General features: G+C 38.8%; 1 protein-coding gene and 1 pseudogene across 2 annotated transcripts in view; one reads left to right on the top strand and one right to left on the bottom strand.

Moving 5' to 3' along the window:
* The window catches only part of Spidr (scaffold protein involved in DNA repair), a 217,360-nt gene that overhangs the window by 12,688 nt on the left and 186,036 nt on the right, over positions 1 to 18,636 (top strand). The gene's annotated exons all lie outside the window — the stretch shown is intronic.
* Positions 11,329 to 12,145, bottom strand: LOC127226872 (microtubule-associated protein RP/EB family member 1-like; annotated as a pseudogene).

Here is an 18,636-nt window from a genome sequence, read left to right as displayed (position 1 = left end):
ATAGTTTACATAAGCAACCCAATAAACTCTACCAGGGAACTCCTACAGCTGATAAACACCTTCAGCAAACTAGCAGGATACAAGATAAACTCAAAAAAGAAAAAGAATAGCCCTACTTTTTTCAGACGACAAAGAGACAGAGAAAGAAGTCAGAGAAACATTACCCTTTACAATAGCCACAAGTAACATAAAGTATCTTGGGGTAATGCTTCCCAAACAAGTAAAAGACCTATATAACAAGAACTTTGTGGCTCTAAAGAAAGAAATTAAAGAAGATACCAGAAAATGGAAAGATCTCCCATGCTCTTGGATAGGTAGGATAAACATAGTAAAAATGGCAATCTTGCCAAAAGCAATCTACAGATTCAATGCAATCCCCATTAAAATCCCACCACAATTCTTCATTGACCTTGAAAGGATAATAATCAACTTTATATGGAAAAACAAAAGACCCAGGATAGCCAAAACAACCCTATATAATAAAAGAACTTCAGGAGGTGTCACCATTCCTGACTTTAAGCTCTACTACAGAGCTATAGTTCTGAAAACAGCCTGGTATTGGCACAAAAATAGACAAGTAGACCAATGAATTCAATTTTTATATTCTGGATTGTTGTCTCCATTTCCATCACCCTTTTGTTTGTGTTTTCTTAGGCATCACTTAGGAATTTATTGTAAGTTTTTTCTCCTTTAATAATTGTTATTTTTCTATATGTCTTCTTTAAACTCCTTGAATTCTTTGAAGTTTATGATTGATCTTTTAAATTATCTGTCTCATTGGCAAAAATTATATAGGACAGGGCAATCTTGTAGAGAAGATATTGGTTTGGTTTTCCATACTATTTATAATTTTTAGATGAGATCTAGGCATGTAGATATCTTTTGTTAGTTCAAAGTCTGATAGAAACAGCTGGCTAGGGCAGAAGAGTACATGTGGGAGTGGGCTGGGCCTAGATGTTGGAAATGGGTTGGGTGATATGAAGTCAGGTTTATGGAGCAGACTGCTGGTGTGGAGGATGTAGGTTCTGGTCCAAGCCTGGAGTGTGGAGGTATATTTTGTTGGCTGGAGAGGGTGGATGTGTTATGGGAATGGGCTGTGAGTTAGGGCTAGGCAGGGGTGATTCTGAGGGAAGCCTAGGGGTTGGTTGAAGCTCAGGCAGATGTGGCTAGACTAGGTTCCACCATTAGATGTACTAGTTTTGGTGGGTTGAGAAGAGTATGTGGTGGGGAGGGTTTGATATACTCACAGTGCTAGACGGGAGAAACATGTTTCAGCTAAATTTTTGTTCAAGGAATAGAAGCACTGGATGGGTCACTTCTCCCTGGGTTAATGCCATTCTTTCAATAATCTATTAAAATTTCCTTTGACAATTTTGTACTTGTGTTGTGCTTTTATCTTAAAAGGAGCCATAACAACCTTTAATTTTAAAAAAAATTTTGTTTGATTGCGAATTGCTATAGAGTAAAGTTTACAAGAATGAAGGTGAAGGAATTTGAAGGTCTTCTGATAGAGAAAGCAGGGATAGAGAGGAATGGATGGGAATGGATGGCTGGAAAAAGTTATGCTGCTCAGGTTTTATATTTTGTTCTGATGGAATTTATTAAAGATGTTTTTATTAATCTGTCTTTCATATATTTCTTCAATTCCCATACTGTTTCCACAACCCTCTAAAACTCTTCTAAATTAACACTTTTATCATTTCTTCCCTTAGCCACTTCTAAATTCCATTTAAAGTAGGTTCACTATTCATTATGTTTTGATTTATTGCCTAATGCTTATAGTTTCACAAACAGAAATACTGATTTTTAGAATATCAGAAGTTCTCCATTGAGGGAAGTATAAAATTCAATTACTTCTAGTTTAGGGTTTCCCACTTTTCCAAATATTTGTAACCTAAAGTACATAATTATCACATGGAACAGTTGTCTTCCACATTCCTACTAATGTGGCTCATTAAGCCCTACTTAAATTGTTCAACTGCTTTCCTAATCCAAAGTTCCCATAGTCTGCATTCCACCAACAAGCAGTATCGGCAGGTCTGTCACAGCAATACTCTAGCTTCTGGTACCAATTTCTGTTTTAGTGTTCTGTTGCTATGAAGAAACACCATGATCACAACTCTTATTAAAAACAAAACAAAACAAAACAAAACAAACAAACAAAAAAAAAACCACATTATTGGGGCTTGCTTTCAGAGATTTAGTTCATTGTCTTCAAGGCATGGAGAATGGTGGCAAGAAGGCAGACATGGTGCTGCAGAGTAGCTGAGAGGTACAAGAAGTGACAGAAACAGCTGGCTACCTTACAGTCACCCAAAGTCTCTCTGAAGTGTTCGGACAACCAACTTTTACTATAGGCATAGGATATCTGACAGACCATTTTCAGAAGCAAGAAAGTTCAAAAGACTATCCTACCCTGTCTTGGCAAGCTTCAACAGTCACTTTTCCTTGTATCCTGCTTGTTTAGTTTGGACAGTGTGCTTACTGTCAGCAGTCGAGGCAAGGGCAGTTCTTTGCCTGATAGGCCAATTTTGCCAAGAAGAAAACAAGCTCCATATAGAGTGTTTTTGGTGCCCAACATCCTTTTGAGGATAGAAGGGTGCTGTCAGGAGAAGTCATATCTCATGTCAGCAGGATTATAAGTTATTAAAACATTTAAATGCCATTTTTTGTAGGTTTTTGAAGTGTTTGAAGATTACCTGTCTATGTGGAGTACATCTTACATCTCTGTGCATCTAGAGAACCTAACTAACATAAGTGTGACAAACATGGGTGATTATTAGCCCCTAATTTTTAATAAACTATATAGCTTAAAGACTAAAGCTTCATTTTATGAAAATAAACAGTCTTAAGCAGATGTGAGCATGAGGACAATGACCTTGAAATTGTAACAATACATAAAATACATTTTTTTTGTTTTGTTTTGTTTTTCCGGGAGAGGGTTTTTCTGTGTAACAGTCCTAGTTGTCCTGGAACTCACTCTGTAGACTATGCTGGTCTCTGTGTAACAGTCCTAGTTGTCCCAGAACTCACTCTGTAGACAATGCTGGCCTTGAACTCACAGAGATCCTACTGCCTCTGCCTCCTGAGTGCTAGTATTAAAGGCATTGGCTACCACCACCCCTCTTTATCTGAAGTTCTTATATGAATTTTTGGCTAGAGTGTTGTAAGAAAGTGGACCATCACAGCTAGTTAATCTGGAATTGTCTTGAGCAGTTTGTAGTCCAAGCTGATCCTTGAGTTGTATTTATCAGCTCAATTGCATCATTATGAACCAGTTGAAATACTTGTGGGGCCCCATGTTCCTTTCGGAGACTTCAAAGATTGCTGTTAGGAAAATTCGTTGTTCACTGTGGACAACTTAAACATTATTAATATCAAAGCGGAAAGTTTAAATTTTTGATATATACCCAAAGAGATAAAATAAGTATGGGGAGAAATAGAATTTTGGGGAGATAACAAGTTTTGACAATCATAGTCCCTACATTTTTGTTTTCTTCTGTCCCATACCAGGCAGCTGTTCGGATATGAGATGGAAACTAAATTTTTCTTTAAATAGTGCTTGGATTTAGAGGAGAGAACTATGGTCCAATTCCAAAGCCAGCTTTGACTTTCTGTTCCTTTTTAAAATTTAAATTAGAAATAATCTTATTTTATATATCAATTCCAGTTCCCTCTCCCTCCCATTCTCCCATGTCCTCCACCAACCCCCATCCCATCCCTCTTCTGCTCCATAAAAAGGGTGAGGCCTTCTATGGGGTGCCCTGACCTGCGGGGCAGTCAAGATGAACTGGGAACACCTAGGAGGGAATGATGTTCAAGGAATAAAAAAAATGATAGCAGCAAGACAGTATTCTGATCAAGCTGAAAAATTTTATTTTCTCAGGGGAGGCTTATATAGGGCCATAGGCAGGATGTGAGCAGGGTTTGCTCATAGGCAGGATGAAAGGGTCAGTAGAAGGAATGTCCTGAAGTAATCTTTAACTGGCTGTAAAACTGTAGCAGGAGGTATATCCTGAGCTATTCTTTATCTGGTTGTAAAACTGCAAGCCTGAATCTAGGAATGATCTGCTGAACATTCTGCTCATTTCTTAAGAGGCAGTAATTTTCTATATCAGAGGCCTGAGGTAGTGAGGACGGCGATGGTCCCCAACAATGGGGGATCATCAAAGTCTGTCACATCATTTGGGGCAGGGCCTAGACACTCTCCTGTGGGTCTAGGCTGAGAGAGTATCCCTTATTGGGAATGGGCTCTCAGTGTCCATTCCTATACTAGGTATAAATACTGTTCCATTACCAGTGGCCCCAAAGACTGCCCAGACCTCCTAACTGACACCCACATGAAGGGGTTCTGGTTCTGTCCTATGCTGGTTTTCATGCTGTCAGTCTGGGGTCCATGAGTTCTGCCTTGTTCAGGTCAGCTGTTTCTGTGGATTTCCCCAACATGATCTTGACCCCTTTGCTCATCACTCCTTCCTCTCTACAACTGGATTCCAGGAATTCAGCTTAGTGCTTAGCTGTGGATCTCTGCTTCTGTTTCCATCAGCTACTGGATGAAGGCTCTGTGATGGTATATAAGGTTGCCATCAATCTCATTATAGGGGAAGGACATTTAAGGTAGCCTCTTTTCTATTTCTTAGATTCTTAGTTGGGGTCATCCTAGTATATCTCTGGACATTTCCCTAGTGCCAGATTTCTCTTTAAACCTATAATGGCTCCCTCTAATAAGGTGTCTCTTTTCTTGCTCTCCTCTATTCTTCCCTTGACTGAACCTTCCTGCTCTCTCATGTCTATCTCCCCTCTCCTCTTCTCCCCTTCTCTTTCTCCTAACTCTCTCCCCTCTTTCTTTCCCCTCCCCCCGAATATGCTCAGGAGATCTTGCCCCTTTCCTCTTCTCCAGGAGACATTGTATGTCTCTCTTAGGGTCCTCCTTATTTCCTAGATTCTCTGGAGGTGTTGATTGTAGGCTGGTGATCCTTTGCTCTATGTCTAAAATCTGTATATGAGTGAGTACATACATGTGTTTGTCTTTTTGTGACTGGGTTACCTCACTCAAGATGGTTTCTTCTAGTTCCATCCATTTGCCTGCAAATTTCAAGATTCTGTTTTTTTTTTTTTTTTTTTTTTTTAACTGAGTAATATTTTATTGTGTAAATGTGCCACGTTTTCTTCATCCATTCTTCAGCAGAGCGGCATCTAGGTCGTTTCCAGGTTCTGGCTATTACAATTAATGCTGCTGTGAATATAGTTGAACAGATGTCCTTGTATGAATTGTATTCTTTGGGTATATGCCTAAGACTGGAATTGCTGGATCTTGACGTAGACTGATTCCCATTTTCCTGAGAAATGGCCATACTGATTTCCAAAGTGGCTATACAAGTTTGGACTCACACCAACAATGGAGGAGTGTTCCCCCGTTTCCACATCCTTTCCAGCATAAACTGTCATTGGTGTTTTTGATTTTAGCTATTCTGACAGGAGCAAAATGGTATCTCAGAGTTGTTTTGATTTGCATTTCCCTGATGGCTAAGGATGTTGAGCACTTTCTTAAGTGTTTTTCAGCCATTTAGGATTCCTTCAATGAGAATTCTCTATTTAGTTCTGTTCCTGACTTTTTAATTGGAGTGTTTGGTATTGTGGTGACTAACTTCTTGAGTTCTTTGTATATTTTGGAAATTAGCCCTCTGTTAGATTGGGGTTGGTGAAGGTTTTTTTTCCCCATTCTGTGGACTGCTGTTTTTGTCTTGTTGACTATGTCCTTTGTCTTACAGAAGCTAATCAGTTTCAGGAGGTCCCATTTATTGCCTATCTTTGTGTCAGTGCTACTGGTGTCATGTTCAGGAAATCAATCTCCTATACCAATTAATTCAAGGGTACCTCCTACTCTCCCTTCTATGAGGTTCAGTGTGGCTGGATTTATGTTGAGGTCTTTGATCCATTTGGGCTTAAGGGTTGTGCATGGTGATAGATATGGCTCTATCTGCAGTCTTCCACATGCTAGCATCCAGTTATACCAGTACCATTTGTTGAAGATGCTTTCTTTTTACCATTGTATAATTTTATCTGCTTTGTCAAAAATCAGTTGTTCATAGGTATGTGGGTTAATATCAGGGTTTTCAATTTGATTCCATTGGTCTACCTGTCTATTTTGTGCCAATACTAAGCTCTTTTCAGGATGATAGCTTTATATAATAGAGCTTGAAGTCAGTGATGGTGATACCTCTGGAAATCCTGTGTTGCACAGGGTTGTTTTGGCTATTCTGGGTTTTTAGTTTTTCCATATACAGTTGAATATTGCTTTTTCAAGGTCAGTGAAGAATTGTGCTGGGATTTTGATGGGGATTGCATTGAATCTGTAGATTGCTTTTGCTAAGATTGCCATTTTTACTATGTTGATCATGTCTATCGAGGAGCATGGGGAATATTATTTCCATTTTATGGTATCTTCTTTAATTTTTTTATTTTAAAGACACAAAGTTCTTGTTATACTGGTCTTTCACTTGTTTGGTTAGTGTTACCCCCAGATATTTTATATTGTTTGTAGCTATTGTAAAGGATGATGTTTCTCTGATTTCTTTTCAGCCCATTTATCATCTGTGTATAGTAAGGCTACTGATTTTTTTTGAGTTAACCTTGTATCCTGCCACTTTGTTGAAGATGTTCAGCTGTAGGAATTCCCTGGTAGAGTTTTTCAGGTCACTTATGTAAATTATTGTACCATCTGCAAAAGAGTAAAAGTTTGAATTCTTCCTTTCCAATTTGTATCCCTTTGATCTCCTTTTGTTGTCTTATTGCTCTAGCTAGAATTTCAAGTACAATATTGAAGAGATATGGAGAGAGTGGGGAGCCTTGTCTTGTTCCTGAGGAAGTGCATTGAGTTTCTCTCCATTTAGTTTGATGTTGGCTTGCTCTATATTGCTTTTATTATGTTTAAGTATGTTCCTGTTATCTATGATCTCTCTAAGACCTTTATCATGAAGGGGTGTTATATTTTTTGTCAAAGGCCCTTTCGGCATCTAGTGAGATGGTCATGTGGTTTTTCTTTTTACATTTGTTTACATGGTGGATTACATTGATGGATTTTCATGTGTTGAACCATCCCTGCACCACTGGGATGAAGCCTACTTGGTCATTGTGGATGATTTCTCTGATGTATTCTTGGATTCGGGTTGCCAGTATTTTATTGAGTATTTTTGCATCAATGTTCATGAAGGATATTAGTCTGTAGTTGTCTTTCTTAGTTGTGTCTTTGTGTGGCTTGGGTACCAAGGTAATTGTGGCCTCATAAAAAGAGTTTGGCAATGAACCTTCTGCTTCTATTGTGTGGAACAATTTGAGGAGTATTGGTATTAGCTCTTTGAATTTCTGTTAGAATTCTACACTGAAATTGTATTGCCCTGGGCTTTTTTTGGTTGGGAGTCTTTTGATGACTGCTATTTCATTAGGGGTTATAGGTCTGTTTAAATTGCTTACCTGTTCTTGATTTAATTTTGGTAAGTGATATCTATCCAGAAATTTGTCCATTACCTTTAAATTTTCGAATTTTGTGGAGTGCAGGTTTTCAAAGTATGATCTGATGATTCTGTTGAGTTTCTTAGTGTCAGTTGTTATGTTCCCATTTTCATTTCTTATTTTTTTAATTTGCATGTCCTCTCTCTGCCTTTCAGTTAGTTTGGATAAAGGTCTGTCTGTCTATCTATCTATCTATCTATCTATCTATCTATCTATCTATCTATCTGTCTATCCATCCATCTTTTACTTTATTGATTTCAGCCCTCAATTTGATTATTTCTTGGCATCAACTCCTCTGGGGTGAGTTTGCTTCTTTTTGTTCTAGACCTTTCAGTTGTGATTTTAATTCTCTATCGTGAGATTTCTCCAGCTTTTTCACGTGGGTATTCTGTAAATTTGGGTATGCTGTCTCTTCATTCTCATTGAATTCTAGGAATTCTGTAAGTTCTTTCTTTATTTCTTCCTTGACAAAGGAATGGTGCGATTGCACCTTGTTGAATTTCCATGAGTTGGTAGGGTTTCTGCAATTTGTGTTGTTGTTGTTGAAGTTTATCTTTAAAGCATGGTGGTCTGATAAGATACAGGGGCTTATTCCAATTTTTTTTTTTTTTTTTTTTTTTTTTTTTACCTATTGAGGTTTGCTATATTTCTGAGTATGTGGTCAATTTTAGAGAGGGTTCCATGGAGTTCTTAGAAGAAGGTATATTATTTTGTGTTTGGATGGAATGTTCTAAGATGTCTGTTAAACCCAATTGGGTCATAACTTCTGTTAGTTCCTTTGTTTCTTTATTGTTTCTGTCTGGTGGTTCTGTCTAGTGGTGATAGTGGGGTGTTGAAGTCTCCCACTATAAGTTTGTGAGGTTTTATGTGTGATTTGAGTTTTATTAATGTTTCTTTTATGAATGTGGATGCCTTTGTATTTGGGGCATAGATGTTCAGAATTGTGATTTTGTCTTGATGGATTTTTCCTATGATTAATATGAAATGACCTTTATCTCTTTTGATTGATTTTAGTTTAAAGTCTAATTTGGTAGATATTAGGATAGCTACACCAGCTTTTTTCTTGGGTCCATTTGATTGGAAAATCTTTTCCCAACCCCTAATTCTAAGGTAACATCTGTCTTTGAAGTTGAGGTGTGTTTCTTGTATGCAGCAGAAGGATGAATTCTGTCTTTGCTTTTTTAGGTGAGTGAAGACTATTAACATTGAGGGATATTAATGAACATTGATTGTTAATTCTTGTTTGTTTTAGATTTGTTGTGGTGGTTGTATTGTGTTTGGATTTCCTCCTCTCCCCTTTTCTTCTTTTGGCTTTTGGTACAGTGGGATTGTCTCTTGCCTATGTTTTTGTGAGTGTAACTTCCTTGGGTTGGAGTTTTCCTTCCAGAACTTTGTGTAGGGCTGCATTAGTGAATATATATTGTTTAAATCTGGCTTTGTTATGGAATATTTTGTTTTCTCCAGCTATAGTGATTGAAAGCTTTGCTGGGTATAGAAGTGTGGGCTGGCATTTGTGGTCTCATAGTGTTGGTAGAAAGTCTATCCAGGACTTTCTGGCTTTCAGAGTTTCCATGGAGAAGTCTGGTGTTATTTTAATAGGTTTGTCTTTATATTTATGTGGCCTTTTTACTTTGCTACTCTTAATTTTCTTTCTTTATTTTGTATGTTTGGTGTATGTTTTTATGGTCTACTCTATTTGATGTTCTGTAAGCTTATACTTTTATTGACATGTCTTTATGTTGGGAAAGTTTTCTTCTATGATTTTTTTTTTGAATATGCTTTCTGTACTTTTGAGTTGGGTTTCTTCACATTCTTCTATATATATTATTCTTAGGTTTGGCCTTTTCACAGTGCCCCATATTTCCTGAATATTTTGTGTCAGAGATTTGTTGGGACTTAAGATTTTCTTTGGTTGATTAATCTATTTTTCTTAGTGTATTTCTTCTATCTCTTGTATTCTATTGGTTATGCTTGCATCTGTGCATTTTTGTTTCCATTATTCCTTCAGACTTGTGTGTGTGTGTGTGTGTCTATTTCATTTTTCAAGCCTTGCAGTTTGAATTATCTCCTTTAGTTGTTTGGTTGTTTTTTTCCTGGCTTTTCTTTTTCTTTCTTCTTTCCTTCCTTTTCTTTTTTAAAAAGATATTTGTTTATTTGTTGCTTTTTTGGTTTGTCTTTTCCTCCATTTCTTGGATTTTTTTTTTTTGGGGGGGGGGAAATACAGAATTTTATTTAGAAACTGTTTAAAGTAGAAAAAAACCCTGTCAAGAAAGACCAGGTGGAAAAGTGGGTTCCCAATAAAATGGAATTTAGGGGCAACAGAAGTCTAAAAGGCCACAAAGGAGAAATAGCACCACTGTCATTTGAACAATGGCTAGTTACTTGCTTTTTTCTTTTTTTTTTTGGCATTGTTAATCACTAAATCTGGGTTTTCCTCAGAATTCCACACAGAATGCACTAAATAACAATCTGTCATAAAATACCTGTTCTCTACATATAGCATAAGACAAGCTACCACCAGAAACAAATCAATACAAACACATTAGGGGCTGAACGATCTCAGTAGTGGGTATACATCTTGCAGAATTCTGCCAAACAAAGGAACTGAATAGGCTGTGGGCAAAGCAAATGAGGGAGAATTAAGGAATGAAGTATTTTAAATATTAATATTTCAGTCATGGTACTGTATAGTCTAAAAAAATTAACATTTAGTAACACACTAGAGAATTTTATCTTCAAAGAGATTAGTGCACTGGCAAAGTATTCGGGTGACAATGGAGAGCTGTGGGCACCAGACACCCAACACCCCAGCCTCACAGAGCCCAAGGTGACAGTGGCCTTCATTGACCACTCCTCTGCTAGAGGTTCAGAAAGAACTTGCAGTGCTATCACCACCTGCTGTATTTACAATGCTCAGCAGCAAACTTAAAGAGCCAGAGGAGTCCCCAGAGGCCAAGGGGAGCAGAGAAGAGAACGTGTTAAATGTAAACTTAACAGACAGTACAACAGGACTCAATGCCTGTTCAAATCTCAGAGATGTGGGCAGATCCCAAAAACATAATACACAGGAACTGGGGGGACTGTATGCCAAGTCCTCAGAGGAAAGCTCAGTGAAAGCTGAGCTCTGTCTATCTCAGGCACTGCGGGGCTGAGATACCCTCTATTCACCCAAGCTACCATGCTGCTTGCTTTTATAGCAGGGATTCACAATGGCACCAAATGGCTTTACAGAACAACGTTTCAAACTTTCCTTCTGGGCCAAAGACTACATCTGTGAGATTCAAGCAGCCTTGAAAGGCCTGTGACAGCAGGTTCCAAAGGGTCTAAAGTCTGGCCCTTCCTTCTCAGACACAACATCAGACACAAAAATCTCCTGTCATGTTATATTTTATATTTTGAAATATGGAAGCATATTTTAAATACTCTTAAGGCATTTATTAAAACGTTCTGTGCCAGAATTTCACATTAGCTTAAAATACAATTCAGTCTTTACATTACTCTGAGGTTGTCACCTCAGTGTATTACAAAACCCCCTCCTCCATCAGTCAGTGTGACCAGCATCCACGTGAAGAGCCCCATGGTTGGCCTCTCTGTTCCCCTGGTGAACCAACTAGATGTTAATACTGCTGTGCTACAAGGCAACCGCTCCTAACTCAAACTCATCGGAGACTTCTGCAAAGTGCACTTTGAAGAAGAGGTACTTTTTGCTTATGAAAAGAAACCAGTGAATCCTCTAAGAATAATAAAAGGGAATATTTAGTTAAGCACATGGTTTGGAGTGAAGAATTCGGATGTTGCTCTGCTGGTCCAGGCTGCTTAATACTCTTCTTGTTCTTCCTGTGGACCCCCTTCATCAGGTATCACAAAGCCTTCATCTATGGCATAAAGAATATCTACAATCCTTTGCAGTACTGGGTCATTTTCCCCCTCGTTCTCCTGGCAAATCAATTCAATGTTCCTTAGCTTTCCAAAGTAGAAGTCCCTCTCTTTCTCCAAGTCTTCATCAGTAAGCTTCAATACTTTGACCTGCTATATCAATTCAGCTGCTTCATTGTCCCCATTGCCCATACCAGGGTTCTTCTGCACCATCCCTGGGCCAGCCTTAGGGGCTGCAGTAGTTCTCTGTGTTGCAATAGGTCTCTGCAGAACTGCACTGCTGGAGCTGAGAGGTTTCTTCGCTTTATTCAGAGCTGGAGCGACAAGAGAAGGAGCCACTGCAGTTTCTTGACCTTGTCTGGCAGCCACAGGGTCATACTCTTTTCCATCATAATTTGCATCAAAAAACTTCTTGAACCACTGAACGAACTCAAAATTGTCCTGAAATTTTGCTTTTACTAATTTATCCACAGGAATTATTTTGTCAACACCCATCCTCTTGAATCCTGCTTGCAGTATTTTGAAGTTCTGGATATATTAATATTCTAGCTTAGCCTGGAATTTCACTTTCTTCAAAGCAATGGAGCCAGGGAAGAGCATGTCCATGAACTGACAGTATGCAGCCCCTGAACACAACTGTTCTACCTTTGTCAGATTCAGCTGCAGAGATTCATTGATCCAAGCCAGCATGTCATGTCGATTTAGGTTATCACTGGTGACTGACATTGAGTACACATTCACTGCCATCTTCTCACACGCACCCTGTCATTTCTTGGATTTTTTGTTAGTTTTTTCTCATTTCTTTTTTGAGGGTCTCTATCATCTCCATAAATTTGTTTTCATGGTCATTCTCTTCTTCTTGTGTGTTATGACGTTCACGTATTGCTGGTGTGGCATCCCTAGACCTTGGTGTCATCATACTGATCTTTCCATCGTTGAATGTGTTCTTATAGTGTCGCCTTCCCTGTCCCTTCTACTAGTGGGTGCTGGTGGGGTTTCTTCCTCTTCTGGTGGGAACAGGTCCAAGGTTCTCTTCTGGTGCATGCAAACAGATCCCATACTCTTATGGCTCTTCTCTCTCTGTGGGTGGAGGTGGAACTATCACTGCTACATTGGCAGAATCTGGATGGCCTGGTCCACTGGGACGGGTTCTATGTGCACAGTCCGCAGGCTTCAGGAGACTCCAAGCAGGGCACCAGAAGGTGGGCTGGAAACAGGCCCATACTCTGCCAGAAACTGAGTTAAGAATATAACTTTTCTGAGAAGTAAAGAGATAAATGTTTTTACCCTGCAAAGAATCTTGGTACCATAGGTCACATTTTCCTTTGCTTGGTAATTTTTTCTGGATAGGTTTCCTTTCTTAAGATGTCTGTATGTCTAAGGTCTTTTGATTTCTTTAAGTGGGTATCTCTATTTTCCTATAAAGACAAAAAACAGAACCCTGCCCCCACCCTTGTGAGTTTCCTTACAACTTGTAGGATTGTCCCCCTGGTGGACATTTCTCCTTATCAGGTAGTTTCTCCTGTTTGAATCAAATCTTAATTAATTTTCATGGTATCCATAGCTTTTCTTCTCCTGTGGAAACAAAAGCAAAACCTCTTCCCCAATGTAGCACATATCCTGGTTTCCATTCTGAGGTCAACACATCTTTAAAGTACACTGGCTGATTTAGCCCAGTTGTTTTCTCTGTTGTCCACTGTCTCTCTACAGCTGTTTGTAAGGAGTAAGGTTTTTCCACCCGCCGCCTGGTCTTGTCCCCTTCCCCCCCACACCGTGCCTGGTCCCAATTAACACACAGAGACTCTGTATTTGGTATGTTGTTGGCCAGGTACTAGTTTCTTATCGGCTAGCTCTGCCTTAATTATTAACCTATTTCTGCTGATTTCTCTTACCGGGGAGCCGGCCGGCATTCTGCTTTCTCCAGACTCTCCATCTTGACTCCTCCTTCCTACTTCCTCTTTCCTCCTTGTCTCCTAGTCCCTCCTATCTTCCTTTCCTATTGGCCAACAGTGCTTTATTCATTAACCAGTTTGAGAAACATACAGAATGACATCTCCCATCAGCTGTTGTTCTTTTCTCATTATCATTAAGAAAATTCAAGGTTAATGAGGCATTATGCAATTTACCCCTGGGGGTCTTGGTTCCTCCTACCTGCTTACTAAGCATTTCTTTTAGAGTGCAATTAGATCTTTCAACAACTGCTTGCCTCATAGGATTCTGTGGTGATAGTGTAAATATGCAAAAATTTATTTTAGTAGAGACATATGCTGGAGCAGTGTCAGTCTTATTTTGTGCAGGCATACCCATGATGGCCATGACTTCTAATAGATATGTAATAACAGAATTCAGCCTTTTCAGAACTCAAAGCAGTTGCTCATTGAAATACTGAATAGGTATCTATGGTATGGTGTACATATTTCAAAACAAAGAAACAAACAAAAAATGTTCAAACAAATAAAATGCCCTAGCATATCTTATAATAAACTAATGAAACATCCATCATTAATGAGATCCAAGCCACAAAAAGAACATATACTTGATAATTTAGTACCAGGCAGCTGGCCTCCGAAAACCCCATGTGCCAATCTGCTTGATTGTTCCAGTGAAAAATGTGTTGTTTTCTTGGGGGATATCAGTGCAGAAACAGCCTATACCTCAAAAGAAACAGTTTTTCTTTGCTTTGTTTTGTTTCTTGGACCTAAAAATGAGTGACGGTGCATGTTCAGGAAGATGGATTCAGGTTTCTTAGAATCCTGTGTTTCAGAAAAGTAGCAATTTCATAAAGTTTTTATAGAAAAAGTACAAAGAAAATCAGGGACAGCCCACCTGTAAACCATAGTAATGTGTGTGCCTCAATGAGATGATGGAACAGATTTAGTAGACTTCCTAGAGGAGGTTTTACCCTCTTAAGTGGAGCAAGGCAGGAGTGGGGGGAAGTAGGAGGAGTGGGAAGAGAGGAGGAAAGGGGAACTGGGATTGGAATGTAAAAAATAAATTAATAAAAAAAGAATTTTTTTCTATAACCTGGCAATAAACTAAAGAAATTACACACATACACACACATATGTACGTATATATATAATATATATTATATATATACTCACATATATATGTACACATATACATATATGTACATATATACACATATATGGATACATATGTGTGGGCAGACCCATGCAGGCCCTGTCCTTGCTGTTCAGTCTCTGTGAGCATGTGTGAACACTGATTAGTTGATTTGGTGGGCCTTGTTCTTCTCTGTGCCCCCATGACTTCTACAGTCTTTCTGCCCCATCTTCCACAGGGGTTCCCTGATCTCCTGGGTGGGGACCCAATGGAGACTTTCTATTTAGATTCTCTGTCTGGCTGTGGGTCTCTGCACGCTCTCCCATCTACTGCTGGAAGAAGCCTGTCTGATTATAACTGGACAAGGCCCTGATCTGTGAATATGATAGAATATCATTAGGAATCCCTCCCTCCCTCCCTCCCTCCCTCTCATCCATCCACTCACCCAGGCAGTGTAGGGCAAGGGTTCCCTCTCATGGCGGTGACCTGAAGTTACACCAAACATTGATTGGCTACTCCCACAGTCTGCACTTCCTTTGCCCTAGCACATCTTGTAGTTAGGACAGATTGTAGTTCGAGGGTTTTGTGCCTGGGTTGGTGTCAAGGTTTCTCCTTTTGTAATCTACAGAGTATGTTCTCTTGCCAAAGAGACTAGAACGTAGGGGTGAGGGCTCTATGCAGTCACCAGCTTGACCTCTTCATGTTCTGTGTGCTGTGTGGATGTTCTCAGCAGTGCCTTCCACTATCAGTTTTCAGAGAGCAACTCTGTCCTAGAATCAACCTGGTTTGTTTAGGGATTTCCATGGGACCCTCTGGGCCACAAACTTAACTGAGTGCAATGCGGTCCTACCACTGAAAGCTTTACCTAGCTGTAAGGGAATATAGTTCAGACTGTATCCTCCATTTCTAGCTGTTCTCACTAGGGTCACCCTCATAGATTCCAGGGAGATTCCACTGTACAGGGTTTCCACACCATTTCTTCAGTGCTCCCCAATTTCAGCTGTCTCTTCCACACCCTCCCACAACTCCCACCTGATTCCTCTTACCTCTGTCCACTTATAAAATTTATTCTGTTCCCATCTGCTTTACTGAACCTCTCTGGGTTCCTCTTGCTCCATAAGCTGGAGCATAAGCATAAGGTCATTCGTGGTTTTGATCTTAGCCATTTTGATAGTTGTAAGATTGAATCTCAAACTAGTTTTGATTTGCATTTTCCTAACGGCTAAGGGTATTGAACATTTCTTTAAGAGTTTCTTAGTCATTTGAGATTATTGTATTGAAAATTCTCTGCTTAGATCTGTACCTCATTTTAAAATCAGATTATTTGTTTTTTGATATCTAATTTCTTGAGTTTTTATATTTGATAACAGCTGTTATCAGATGTGGAGTTGGTAATAAACTTTGCCTATTCTGTAGACTGCTGTTTGTCCTATTGATGGTGCCCTATGCCTTACAGAAGCTTTTCAGTTTCATGAGGTCCCATTTGTTAATAGTTGATCTTCATGCTTGCATTTGTGGTGTTCTGTTCAGAAAGTCTTCTGTGCCAGTGTGTTCAAGGCTACTGCCCACTTTTTGTTCTATAAGGTTCATTCAGTGTGTCTGGTTTTATGTTGAGGTCTTTGACCCACTTAGACTTGAGGTTTGTGCAGGGTTATACATTTGGATCTATCTGCATTCTTCTAAATGTAGAAATACAGTTTGACCAGCCCCATTTATTGAAGATACTGAAGATACTTTCTTTTTTCCATTGTATCTTTTTGGCCTAGTTACCAAAAATGAGATGTCCATAGGTGTGTAGATTTATATGTCTGGGTCTTCAGTTCAGTTTCATTGATCCATGTGTCTGTTTTTATGCTAGTACCATTCGTTTTTTTTTTTGTTTGTTTGTTTGTTTGTTTTTGGTTTTGTTTCCATTTTTTGAGACAGGGTTTCTTTGTACTGCTTTTGAAGCCTGTCCTGGAACCTGCTCTGTAGAGTAGTCTGGCCTCGAACTCACAGATACCCGCCTGCCTCAGCCTCCCGAGTGCTGGGATTAAAGGCGTGCAGTTTTATTACTGTACCTCTGAAGTACAACTTCAAATCAGGAATGGTGATATCTCCAGCGGTTCTTTTTTGTTCAGGATTATTTTAGCTATCATGCCTCTTTCCTTTTCTGTTTATTTATTTATTTATTTATGTTTCTTTTTTCAAGACAGGGCTTCACACTATGTAGCTCTGGCTGTAGATCAGGTTGGACTTGTACTCAGAAATCACAGAGATCTGCTTTCCTCTGCATCCTGAGTGCTGGGATTAAAGTTGTACATTACTACATCTGACTTTTGTTTTTCCATATAAAGTTGAGAATTGTCCTTTCAAGATCAGTAAAGACTTGTGTTACAATTTTGATGGGGATTTCATTGACTTTGTAGATTGCTTTTGATAGGATGGCCATGTTTACTATGTGAATCCTACCAGTCCATGAGCGTGGGAGATCTTTCCATCTTCTGATATCTTCTTTAGTTTCTTAAAGTCCTGGAAAGATTAGCGATACAAGGGATATACCTAATCATAATAAAGACAGTTTACAGCAAGCCTATAGCCAACTTCAAATGGAGAGAAACTCCAATTTCACTAAAATAAGGAATAAGACAAGGTGTCCATTCTTTCCATATTTATTTAATATAGTGCTTGAAGTTTTAGCTAGAGCAGTAAGGCAGTGGAAGGAGATGAAGAGGATACAAATTGGAAAGAAAGAAGTTCAAGTATCATTATTTGTAGATGATATGATAATATACATAAGTGACACCAAAATTTTTTCTAGGGTACTCCTATAGCTGATAAACACCTTCAGTGAAGTGACTGGATACAAGATTAAACAAAACAAAACAAAAAAACACCACTAACATCAAAAAACCAGTAGCTTTCTTATATACAAATGACAATTGGACTGACAAAGAAATCATGTAAACAATAAATACCCTTCACAATTCCCTCAAATAATATGAAATATCTCGGGATAACTCTAATGAAGCAAAATGAAAGGCTTGTATAATAAAAACTTCAAATACTATTTTATCTGTGTGGTGTGTCCTTGATTTGTTTTTGTTGTGTGTTGGCATATTCTTTTTCTTACTCTTTCCACTCAATAATACTTGGATGGCATTTGACTTTGATAATTCCTTTTTGTTGTTTAGTTTTATAGAATAGTTTTTCTTAAATTTTAGAATGAGGTAGGGTTCAGATAATTTCTGTATATTATGCTATATTTTTATGGATATCAAAATAAGGCCTCTTATTTCTGCTATGTAGATAGTACTGCTTTCTGCTTTGTTCCACTGTATATTTAGTCTTTATCATTCCTCTGTTGCTGAGTAGATTCTACTCCTGGTACTTTGTTCTCAGTGTGTGGCCTTATTCAGTAAGGGAACTTTGTTAAATAGTTTGTCTCATGCTACCCTTAGCCATTCTTATCTTTGAAAGCTTTTGCCTGTTTTAGTTGTAATTTTCAGAACCACTTCTCAGTGACCAGTGGTTGTGCATAAGTGAAGGGTTATTGCCTCCAGCTTCCCTGGCTCCTTTTTTCCTTCAGATATGGACATAGACAGGACTTTGGATTTGTTGTGAGCAAGAAGATAGATATGTGTAGTTAGTATAACAAAAGTTTTATTTTTTTATGTTGAGGGTCTTCACTCTGGGTACACACTCTAAATTCTTAAGTAAGCCTTCCTCCCCAAAGCTGCTCATCTGTGTGTAGTATCTTAGCTGAAGTTCAGGTCCAGTCTTTAACAGAAGTCCCAGATTGGAGGGTCAGGATCCTTTGGGAGACTCTACAGATTCAGGGCAGATCAAGGTGGTGTCTCTCCAGATATGCAGAGCAGAACATTGCTCTTGATCTCTGCTTATAGACTGTCCAGTGGATGTCATGGGGTCTAGGACTGTGTCTGGTTATCTTGAGTCAGTGATGTCCCTAAGTTCTGGTTATCAGGTGCAGCCTTGGGTGTAGTGGGGATCCTGACTAAGCTATTTTTACATGTCTAAAAGGCATTTTTTTTTTTTTTTAAAACTATGCTCATCATAGAATTGTTGGCGGTTTGGCCTCACTCTTACTTTGAAATTTGTTGATCAGTTATCAGTGGGGTTTTGGTTTTGCTACCTAGGTGGTATGTCCATGTAAAGATTCAAAGGCATTTAAAGCTGTTTTTACTG

Source organism: Phodopus roborovskii, unplaced genomic scaffold (assembly GCF_943737965.1).
Source record: "Phodopus roborovskii unplaced genomic scaffold, PHOROB, whole genome shotgun sequence".
In the NCBI taxonomy this organism is placed as follows: domain Eukaryota; kingdom Metazoa; phylum Chordata; class Mammalia; order Rodentia; family Cricetidae; genus Phodopus; species Phodopus roborovskii.
The sequence above is the reverse complement of the archived record's forward strand: the minus strand, read 5'-3'. Positions and strand labels throughout refer to the sequence as shown.